Genomic DNA, 10,511 nt, shown 5'->3' with positions numbered 1-10,511 from the left:
GGGGTAAGAGGCACCTCTTCTCATTTTACCAAGAAGGGGAAGATCTTTTTCATTTAGCTCATCTCTGCTCACCGCAGAGTGACCACAGACAATGGGAGGGATGCAATTATGTGCAGAAGCCACAGAGAATTGAGAAATTTCATGAAAAAACAATGATGCTGACTTAGAAAATCACCTCACCCCAAACTGTTGATTTGACTCTGGGGACTGTGGAAATGAATTATTCTCATATGTGATGCTTCTATGGAGGACCTGGAAGGTTTGTACTTGTATTTCTTAGGTCTGCTGGGGATAGTGTTGGTACAATACACATTTTTTCTGTCTCTCTCTCAGTCCCTTTACTGTTTCAGTAGTATTTCAAGGAGAACAATACAACATTAGAAACAAAACTAATGAATGACTAAATTAACACGTATATATTTCAACTTTTATCTACTAGATTTTAAAGACCTTAAGGGCAAAAAATGTCATGGTGTTCCCACAACATCTTATAACTGCTCCTAATGGACAGAGAAGCCTGGTGTGCTGCAGTCCAGGGGGTTGCAGAGAGTCAGACACGACCGAGCGACTGAGCTGAACTGAACTGAATGTGGCCTTGGGTAAGCCATGTAAGCTGTCAGTGCCATGCCTTTACTGACTGTAAATGTGAATAATAGTAGTTCCTGCCTCATCTGGTTACTGTAATAATGAAATAACACAAGGGAAACCGCATCCCAGGGCCTGACACGTGTGCTCTGTCTGCTAACGCGGCGCGTCCCAGGCTTGTAAACGCACGCAAGGCATTTCACTCGGGGTGTTGCATCTTTCAAAACTTTTATCATCTTACTTCTGAGTCCCACAGACTGCGTGGCTCAAAACAACAGAGACCAGAAGTCCAAGACTAAGGTGCTGGCAGGACCACACTCCCCCAGAAATCCGTGGGAGGGTTCTCGCCTTTGCTTCCAGGGGTTTCCTGTCGGTCCCTTGCAGCTGCAGCCTTCAGTCTCTGCCTCCATCATCACATGCTGTTCTCCTTGTGAGACAGTCTCTCCTTTTTCTACAAGGACACAGTCGTCGTGGGTTAAGTGCCCATTGTACTCCAGGGTGACCTCAACTTAACTGATTACACCTCTAGCTAATTGCATCTTATTTATAAGGTCACCTTATGAAACACCAGAAGTTAGGACTCCAACGTATCTTTTGGGTGATACAATGCAAAACATAACATTATTAATACTTCATTTTATGCTCATTAAAACTATGACTATATATGATCCTCAACCATTTAGTTCACAATCAAATCATTTGAGAAAGGGGAGGTCATTTAATTTGCCCATTATTATGGTAGACTAGAAGTCAACCATTCTGCTTCATAGCTCTTTCTTAATACAAAATCTTACCTGCAGGTATGGACTGCAGATCAATGAATAGCAAATGGAATATTCGTTTCTTTGGCTAATATATACTTACACATATTGTATTGATTTTAATCATGAATCAGCTATGATGGCGTTTTCATTCCAAGCTTTGTTGTAACATTACCAAGTGCAATCGCAAAGGAAACAGCCTAGAGACAGAGCAGATGGTATTATAGACGCTCCCTGGTGCAGACGAGGGGACAAACATAAAGCTGAAGGCCTTTGCTGTCTCATTGTGGTTTTTGGTTCATCTGTTTGTTCAGTCAAAAGGGAAAGGTAGGAACTTTTCTGGCGGTCCAGTGGTTGAGACTCGGTCTTCCAATGCAGAGGGTGGAGGTTCAATCCCTAGTCTAGCAGCTAAGATCCCACATGCCTCATGGCCAAAAAAACAGAAAATAAACAACAACAAAAAAAACCCAATAATGTAACAGATTCAATAAAGACTTTAAAAATGCCTCCCCCCACACACACACAAATCTAAAACAAAAGGGAAAGATATTTTTTCTAAGAAAAGGCTTACAGAAGAGATCCAACAAGAAGAGAAATTTTGAGAAATTCTTTTGGATACAGACGTAGATTTAAGAAGTTGGCTTATGCAATGCTGGGGACTGGCAAGCCCTGAATCTGTCGGGCAGGCCACGGGCAAGAGCTGATTGGCAGTCTTGAGAATGGAGTGTGTGGGCTGGCTGACAGGCTGCAAACATAGCGAGGAGTCCTCTGCCGCAGTCTTGAGGCAGAATTCCTTCTTCTCAGGGAAATCGCAGATTTTCCTCTAAAGCCTTCACGTGACGGGATGAGGGCGATTGCCTGTTAGCAAGGGCAATCTCTCCTCTCTTTTTCACTCTTTGTGACCTTGATGAAGTCAGAATTAAGTGGCACTGTTGACCAAACTTGCAAGAGCGCACATTGAGAAGAGCAGTCAAAAAGTTTTATTTGCAAATGACTCAGGCGGTTCAAACGACTACAAGGGTGAGGAGACAGAAGTGCAGGAAGTGACTGTCGTGGGGTTACCGGGCGGGGCACCGCTAGAAAGCTCCAGACCCCTCGCCCAGCGTCTAGTCCGGCCCCGGGCAGCGCCTTCTGCTCCTGTACTTGACAAGTGTCTGCAGCATCTCGGTTTCAGGGCTATGTGCAGGCCTCTCAGATCCCACCTGCTCAGAGAGAATGGCATCCTTAACGATTCTTCTCATCACTTCACTCTTGCTTTATGTTGTCATTGAAGGATGTCTAATTTCGATAGATTATACTTTCTAGGAATAAGCCTGATTATTTGTAACTCAGTTCAAAAATCTATATAATAGCAAGAAAATCTATGGAACATCAGTTGAAAAATGTTTAGCTACGAGTCATCAACCTCACCTATCACTTTGACCCTGAGAACTCCCAGAAACAGAGGCGCTGTGACGTCCTGTTCAGAGGTTAGAAAACACACTTGGCAAAGCTGGTGCTTGGTCCACAGCCTTTCAGGAGGAAACAAGTCCGTCTGAGGTGACCTTAGGATCATCTTGGTGTTTTTTTTTTCCCCTTTCTTACTGAGGCATAGTTGATTTATGATATTATGGAAGTTTCAGGTATACAAGGGATCATCTTGGTTCTTAAATGTCTCTATTTCCTTCTGAAAGCTGGCTAGGACTAAGGCTCCTGTTAGTCATGTTTTTGTCTGCTGAAGTCTACCACGTGGCCATTACTCTGCAGTGCCCCTTAGCTGAAATATTCTAAAGCATGTCTCAGGGGCACTGAAAGTGCTGGTGACTCTCAGAGTTGCACCTTAGGGTGCTGGAGGCTGTTCTCGAGGAAGCTCCCATTTGCAGACGTCAGCTCTACTGTGGACCATGCTGGCTTGTCTGGATCTCCGCATTTTCTAGCTGCTTACATACAGAAACGTGCCAAGAAAATGTACACAGACTATTTGAGAAGAGCAAAAATTTATGGAAAAAACCCGATGCTTTTCAGTTTTTTTGTGTGTGCCTGACTGCTTTCTTTAGAAGATAATTCTTATACTGAGTGATGGTTAGCACAGAACATAAAAGGTCTCATGATCACAATTCACCCCTCAGTCAGCATTTCTGTTGAGTTCTAAATATTGCCTGCACATTCCCAAACCATTTTTGTCGTTCTGGCATTTGCTTGAAAGAGTAAGTTCCGTTGCTCTTTTCAATCATCTCTCTCTTTGACGTATTATCATCCAGATCTTCCTTTACACAGGACGATGAGCAGTCCCTCCTGTGAGGAGCTGGTCACTGCTACTTCTGAGGTTGCAGGAAACTGATAGCATGCAGAGATGAAGTGTGTGAGCTCTCAGCTCTGCTTCTTACTCAAAATTGCTCAGCCTCTTTAGTCTCAGTATAACGATCAGTTAAATAAAGATCATAGCAATTGTACCTGTTCTTAGGGGTTTAGAGAAGATTATAGGTGAAAGGACACAAACAAAATCTAGAAAATATATTAGCTCAAATTATTTTCCCAATTATTCCTATCAATTCAGAAGCCAGAGGACGTGCACACTTACATATGTCTTGAGAAATCTCTTTATTTTAATTTTATTAGTTTTGGCTGTGCTGGGTTTTTGTTGCTTTTTTTTTTTTTTTTGGAGTGGGGGATACCTTCTCTAGTTGCCAGCGAGGCTGGGCCACTCTTCACTGAGGTGTGGGGCTTCCCGCTGCGGGGACTTTCTGTGCTGCTGAGCACAGGCTTTAGGCACGGGGCTCCCCAGTAGTTACCCTACTCGGATTCAGCGGTTGTGTCTTGTGGGCCCTGGAGCTCAGCAGTTGTGGTGCACAGTCTTAGCTGCTCCGGGGCAGGTGGAATCTTCCCAGACGGGGGATGGAACACTCGTCCCTTGCACTGGCATGCCAGCTAAGTCACTTCAGTTGTGTCTGACTCTTTGCTACCAAATGGACTGTAGCCAACCCCCTCGCCCTGCTCCCCCACCCCAAGGCTCCTCTGTCCATGTGGACTCTCCAGGCAAGAACACTGTAGTGGGTTACGATTTCCTCCTCTAGGGGATCTTCCCAGCCCAGGCTTCAGCGGGCATCTCTGACCTCTCCTACACTGGCAGGGATGGGTTCTTTACCACTAGTGCCACCCGGGGGCAGACTCTTATCCACTGTGCCACCGGGGAAGTCCTTGGGACATCTTAAATCAGTTTTACGATTTAATCTCTAATCAGTCAGTGAACCCTTGGATAGCAGGACGCTAGGCTGGGTGCTGAGAGTGCAGGGGGCAAAGCATGAACCCCTTCTGCAGGAAGCTCACAGCCCAAAGGGGAAGTCGTTCTGGAGACGCCGGGTTGCACAATGTGCCTGCAATGGCACGGGGACGGGGGAGGCACAGGGGCGGCCCCAGCAGGGAGCCCTAGCGGAGGCCGCCCATGGTGAGGATGCCCAGGCAGCAGGCGGCTCTTCGTGCCCTCCCTTGTCCAGAGCGTCGTCAGTGCCTACAAAGTTACCCTAGCGACAGGTTCCTGCCGCTCCATACCACTGCAGATGCCCATCAGCTCTGGCCTGGATGGTTGCAGCGGTTCCGTGTGGTCTCCAGACTTGCTCCTGCCCTGTTGGAAAGGAAAAAAAAATTTTTGGGGGGGTGGGATTTTCTGTTGGGGAAAAAAAACAAAAAACAACAACAGGTCCAGACTTTGTAAGGGAAGACTTTATTCCCAAGGATGATTGCGAAGAGATGCAGGAAGAGTGTGAGATGAACCGCGGCAACGGGGAGAATGCTCTGACCTCCAAGTCTGCAAGGGCTTCTCTGTGTGGAGGAGCAAACAAGGCTAGAAAGAAGTGGGTTGTGGACTAGGTAGAATGGCCGTGGCCTATAGGACCCCGTCAGCAGAGAGTGTTCTCAGGAAACGGCTGGCTTTCAGGAGGGGCTGTTGAGGAGGGGCGGCTTGCTGGCTCAGACTGATGGGGCCAAAGTTCATCTCATCCCAAATCTGAAGAACAAACCCTTTGTTCTGACTGAGCAGTGGGGACAAAGCAGTTCTATTTATGAAGCAAAAATGGAGATCTGGCAGGTCCGTGTCTGGCTTGTTAGAGATAAACGTAAGGTGTCCTCGAGTCTTATCCAAGTCATATGGGAAGTTACTTCTTTGCGTAAAGGCTTCCAGAACACACAAGAGATTTCTGAAGCTTTACCTTTCTGTAGCCATAAAATTAATAGATGTTCCTTGGAAGGAAAGCTTTGACAAACCTAGGTAGTGTATTAAAAAGCAAAGATATCACTTTTCTGACAAAAGTCCATCTAGTCAAGGCTATGGTTTTTCCAGTAGTCAGGTATGGGTGTGAGAGTTGGACCATAAAGAAAGCTGAGCGCTGAAGAATTGATGCTTTTGAACTGTGGTGTTGGAGAAGACTCTTGAGAGTCCCTTGGACTGCAAGGAGATCCAACCAGTGCATCCTAAAGGAGGTCAGTCCTGGGTGTTCATTGGAAGGACTGATGCTGAAGCTGAAACTCCAGTACTTTGGCCACCTGATGTGAAGAGCTGACTCATTGGAAAAGATCCTGATGCTGGGAAAGATTGAAGGTGGGAGGAGAAGCGGGTAACTGAGGCTAAAATGGTTAGATAGTATCACATACTCAATGGACTTCCCTGGTGGCTCAAACGGTAAAGCGTCTGCCTACAATGCGGGAGACCCAGGTTCAATTCCTGGGGCAGGAAGATCTCCTAGAGAAGGAAATGGCAACCCACTCCAGTATTCTTGTCTGGAGAATCTCATGGACGGAGAAGCCTGGTAGGCTACAGTCCATGGGGTTGCAAAGAGTCAGACAGGACTGAGCGACTTCATCTTCACTTTTCACTTTCACTCAATGGACATGAATCTGAGCGAACTCTGGGAGATGGTGAAGGTCAAGGAAGCCTGGTCTGTTGCAGTCCATGGGGATGCAAAGAGTCAGATATGACTCAGCAACTGAATAACAATGACAAAGGGTGGGGCCCTGATTCAACAGAATTAGTGGCCTTATAAGATGAGGAGGAGAGAGAGAGATGTCTGTCTTTCTGCGTGTGATGAGAGGAAGGGCCATATGCCACCATGGTGAGGAGGTGGCCAGTTGCAAATCAGGAAGAGAATTCCCACCAGAAACCAAACCCTGCCTCCTGGACCTCACTCTGGAACTTCCAGCCTCCAGAACCATGAAAAACAAATTTCTAAGTCACCCAGTCTGTGGTATTTTTATTATGGCAGCCTGAGGAGACTAATGCAGAAGAAAAGGGAGATGAAGGAAGGAAAAGTACACAGTTTTCTGTAGATTCAGATCCCATATAAAGACAAAATAAGAGATTAAGTGGGCTCAGTTTGACATGTGCAACTGAAAGCTTGCTTTTAAAATATCGCCTCATACATTGGAATACTCAGCAGTCAGAACAGAATTTGGGAAGGGGATGACTTTTTGTTATATTACCAAACCAGGCTCATTTTGCCCCATGAGCATCAAGCCAAAAGTCTGAGACGCTGACATTTGTGATACAGCGAGGGTTATTCGCAAGACATCCAAGAGAGGAAAGAACACGTCTTAGATCTGCTTCCAAAAGGCAAGGGGCTGAGGGTATTTATGGAGTGAAGAGTAAAGAATTGGGCAGTCTGAGAAATGAGGAGCCTGGGGAAAAAGTGAATGGAAAAAGGTCCAGTTCTGCCCAGAGGTAACTGAGCTACAGGCCAGTGCCTATTAAAAAATGGAGATGCGCAGCATGATCTGAGGGTGGAGTTTTTGCCTCTGATATCAAAAGGGCACCAAGCGGACCTTTGCTCATGTACAGTCAGAGGGTCAGTAGTCCTATCCAGTCTTCATAGCTCAGCTTGGACTAGACACCGCTGTCTCCAAGTTCCTGGAAAACAACTGTGGCAAACATCGTACTGTTGAGGTGCTACTTGGAGTAAGTCTGTCATCAGCAGCCTTGAGTAGTGAAGGCAGGTGCAGTGGATGTGACCGGTGACTCCTTGTTCCAGTTCTCTTATCTTTGATCCCTTCTCAGTCTTGGAGGAAGAGAGGCAACAACAGCTCTGGCCACTTCCTGCTGATAGAGGGCTCCGGGAATGAAAGGATTTAGCACTCCTTTGAAAATATTCTCTGGTTCTCAGTTGTCAGTTAACGTTTTGATCCCGATAAACAAATGCCACCATGTTCTGTCAGCTGTTAAGGCATTCATACGCTCAGGATAGGTAAACCACCAACAAAGATGCCCCCTGAAGGGACACACAGAAATGCCAGATACATGGAGAAGATTTAGGCTCTTATTTTTAGGGATTCTGTCTAGGCCGCAGTCAAGTCTGTGGTCAGTGTCTTACCATTTAACGTATTGGAGGGTCTTCATCATTATTATCAGTTTGGAATAAGCAATGTCGGCGTCCTTTATCGTCTGCTGCTTCTAATCCTCATGCTGTGCGTCTCATCAGAGAGCTGCCACTACATACCCTGCGTGCTTTCTCTCAAGCCAATAACCTCACCAAAGTTTAGGGGTATGGCCTGGAAAGGATCTTGTTCAGTTATCACTTTCTCTTCTAGAGGAAGCGAAAGCTGAAATGATCTCTGAAAAGAGGTCAAGAGTAAACTGGAGAAGAGTGCCCTCTTAGCAACACAAGTAGGTCTTGTGTACCCTGGTAGAAGGCAAACTTGGTTATTCCTAAGGGGATTTATGTGGCAAGAACCTGAGCCCACTGAGTCAACTCTGCAGTAATCCATTCAATCTACAGATCATTTTGATTGCCTTGTGTAGAAGAATACTCTGATTGCTCATTTTAAAAGCTTCCATTAAAATCTGTCTACCTTCATTTTCTTGCTTAGATGGCAGGATAGCTTTGGAAAATTTAGTATATATTTTAATGTACATGATTTTGGCTCTAGACTCCATGAAATCTCACTTCTTCCCTTACTCCAAATATTTAAAGAGCATTTTAATAAACAAGCTGGCAAGAGCTGAGCTTCTTATTTATATTCATGGTTGTTTCCAAGTATGTCTGTGTAATAATAGGCTTTGTAATCACATGGAAATACAGTGGCTGACCCAATCAGCAGGACCTTTTCCTGAGACTTGCCAGTGAAGAAGAGTTTATGCTGAGTCATTCATATTCATATATCCAGTTTCTATTTTGCACATTTTGCTAGAGACCTGGGCCAGCTGCCAGGGTAGTGAGGGGTGGGGAGATGGTGAGGGAGAGATTCTTCTTGAGAAAGGCCAAGTGATCTAAAATGGATAAAATTTCTACTTCAGTAGCTCCAGACTGTCATCAATAGAACTATCTAGGTTGGCCCTTGCCCTGCTGAACTGGCTTGTGTATGAAGAGTTAGTTCTGGCTCTGTTGAATGGGAAGCTTGATTGGCCACAATGTACCACTTTCTAAGTCATGAGGTGATGGCTCTTCTGTTTAAATTAAATCAAATTTTCACATGCTGTTATAGTTGCCTGTTTTTACTCTTGTAACGTTGAGTAGTCCCATGATCCCCTACTTAATATACTTTCCACTATGAACTGTGACTTTCAAGAAAGCAAAGACCCCCACGCTTGCATCACAATCCCAGTGTTCAGCACAAGCACTCAATAAAATTGTATGGAATTTAGTTAAATACATATTAATTTTTTTATAGAAATGGATTATCCACAATGATCAATAATAATAATTTAAATACTCTGAGCTTTTTCCACTATTGCATATTTATAAAAATTGGTTTAGGTCATCAGGATTTTAACTATTACACAGAAAATTAAGAGAAGAATGGTCTATGGAGTATTTTCAGAAATGAGCCTTTTATATAAATTCTTGATATAAAGGCAAATTATCTTTTGGATGGAGATGTGTTCTTATACAAGAAGAGATCAGTTCCATTTTCAGAGGTAATTCGAGGACATATGTGCTGGTGGCCTCCTGTTTTCTATCAGCACTAGCTACAGAACACAAACTGCCTCGTGACAGTTTGTGACATTGATCATGCCCTTCAAGATGAAAAATCAAGAGTTTATGAGTCTCAAATGATTATCTTATTATTTCATATAAAGACTAAGTAGCAAGTGATAATTAGGCTTTCAGATTCAGATTTTCAGTGTCACACAGAGGGAAAACCATAATCTTTATTTCTGTGTTGAATTACCTATATACAAACCTGCATATTTACCCATTAATACATGGTCTGTAAAATATGAGAATATATGTAATATATTACTTTGGCTGCTTAATATCCATTTCCAAAATGGAAATGATTTAGCAACAAAAGAGACTGTGTGTTCTGAAGTACATGAACACCTTAAAGATTGTTCCAGAGAATTTTTCCTAAGGCCATCGACATTACATTAGCTTTTCACTTGCGCTCATTACTTCAGCAGTGATTAAAATCAGTCAAATATGTTCCAAGAAAGTTTTAACATAACTGTATTAATGCAATTGCCTGTAATTTAATTAAAATTCTGAATGTTGTAGTCCTAGATGCTAATGACAATTTTCATTTTGATGCTGGATTGTGTACACACAGCGTTACTTACATTCCTCGTCCATGGGGTTTACAATCTAAACGTGACACAGGCAAGGTGCAGAGAAGGGACAGGGATCACTCAAGGGGAAGGAGATCTTCATGCACCAGAAAGCAAGAACGCTCGGCATTGTTCAGTGGACCCTGGAAATCTTAAAGCGACTCAAGCTGGCTCCAAAGAAAGGTGGGGTTTGAGAAGGGATTAGTATGAGGGAAGAAAAGGAGACAAGCTAGTGAGCTCATTTATTTTGTTCATATGCATGCAAAGAAGAAAAGAAAGTGCAGCTATGAGAAAAAATAAAGAAGCTATTTTGTTGTTGTTCAGTCCCTAAGTCGTGTCTCTTTGCGACTCCATGGACTGCAACTTGCCAGACTTCCCCATCCTTCACTATCTCCCAGAGTGTACTGAAATTCATGTCCATTGAGTCAGTGATGCTATCTAACCATCTCATCCTCTGCCACCCCGTGCTCCTTTTGCCTTCAATCTTCCCCAGCATCAGGGTCTTTTCCAGTGAGTCGGCTCTTCACATCAGGTTGGCCAAGTTTTGGAGCTTCAGCTTCAGCATCAAATCCTTCCAATAAATATTCAAGGTTGATCTCCTTTAGGATTGATTGGTTTGCTCTCCTTGCTGTCCAAGGGACTTTCAAGAGTCTTCT

This window comes from Bison bison, unplaced genomic scaffold, assembly GCF_000754665.1.
Source record: "Bison bison bison isolate TAMUID 2011002044 unplaced genomic scaffold, Bison_UMD1.0 scf7180017864233, whole genome shotgun sequence".
Classification (NCBI taxonomy): domain Eukaryota; kingdom Metazoa; phylum Chordata; class Mammalia; order Artiodactyla; family Bovidae; genus Bison; species Bison bison.
This window is presented reverse-complemented; position numbering follows the sequence as displayed.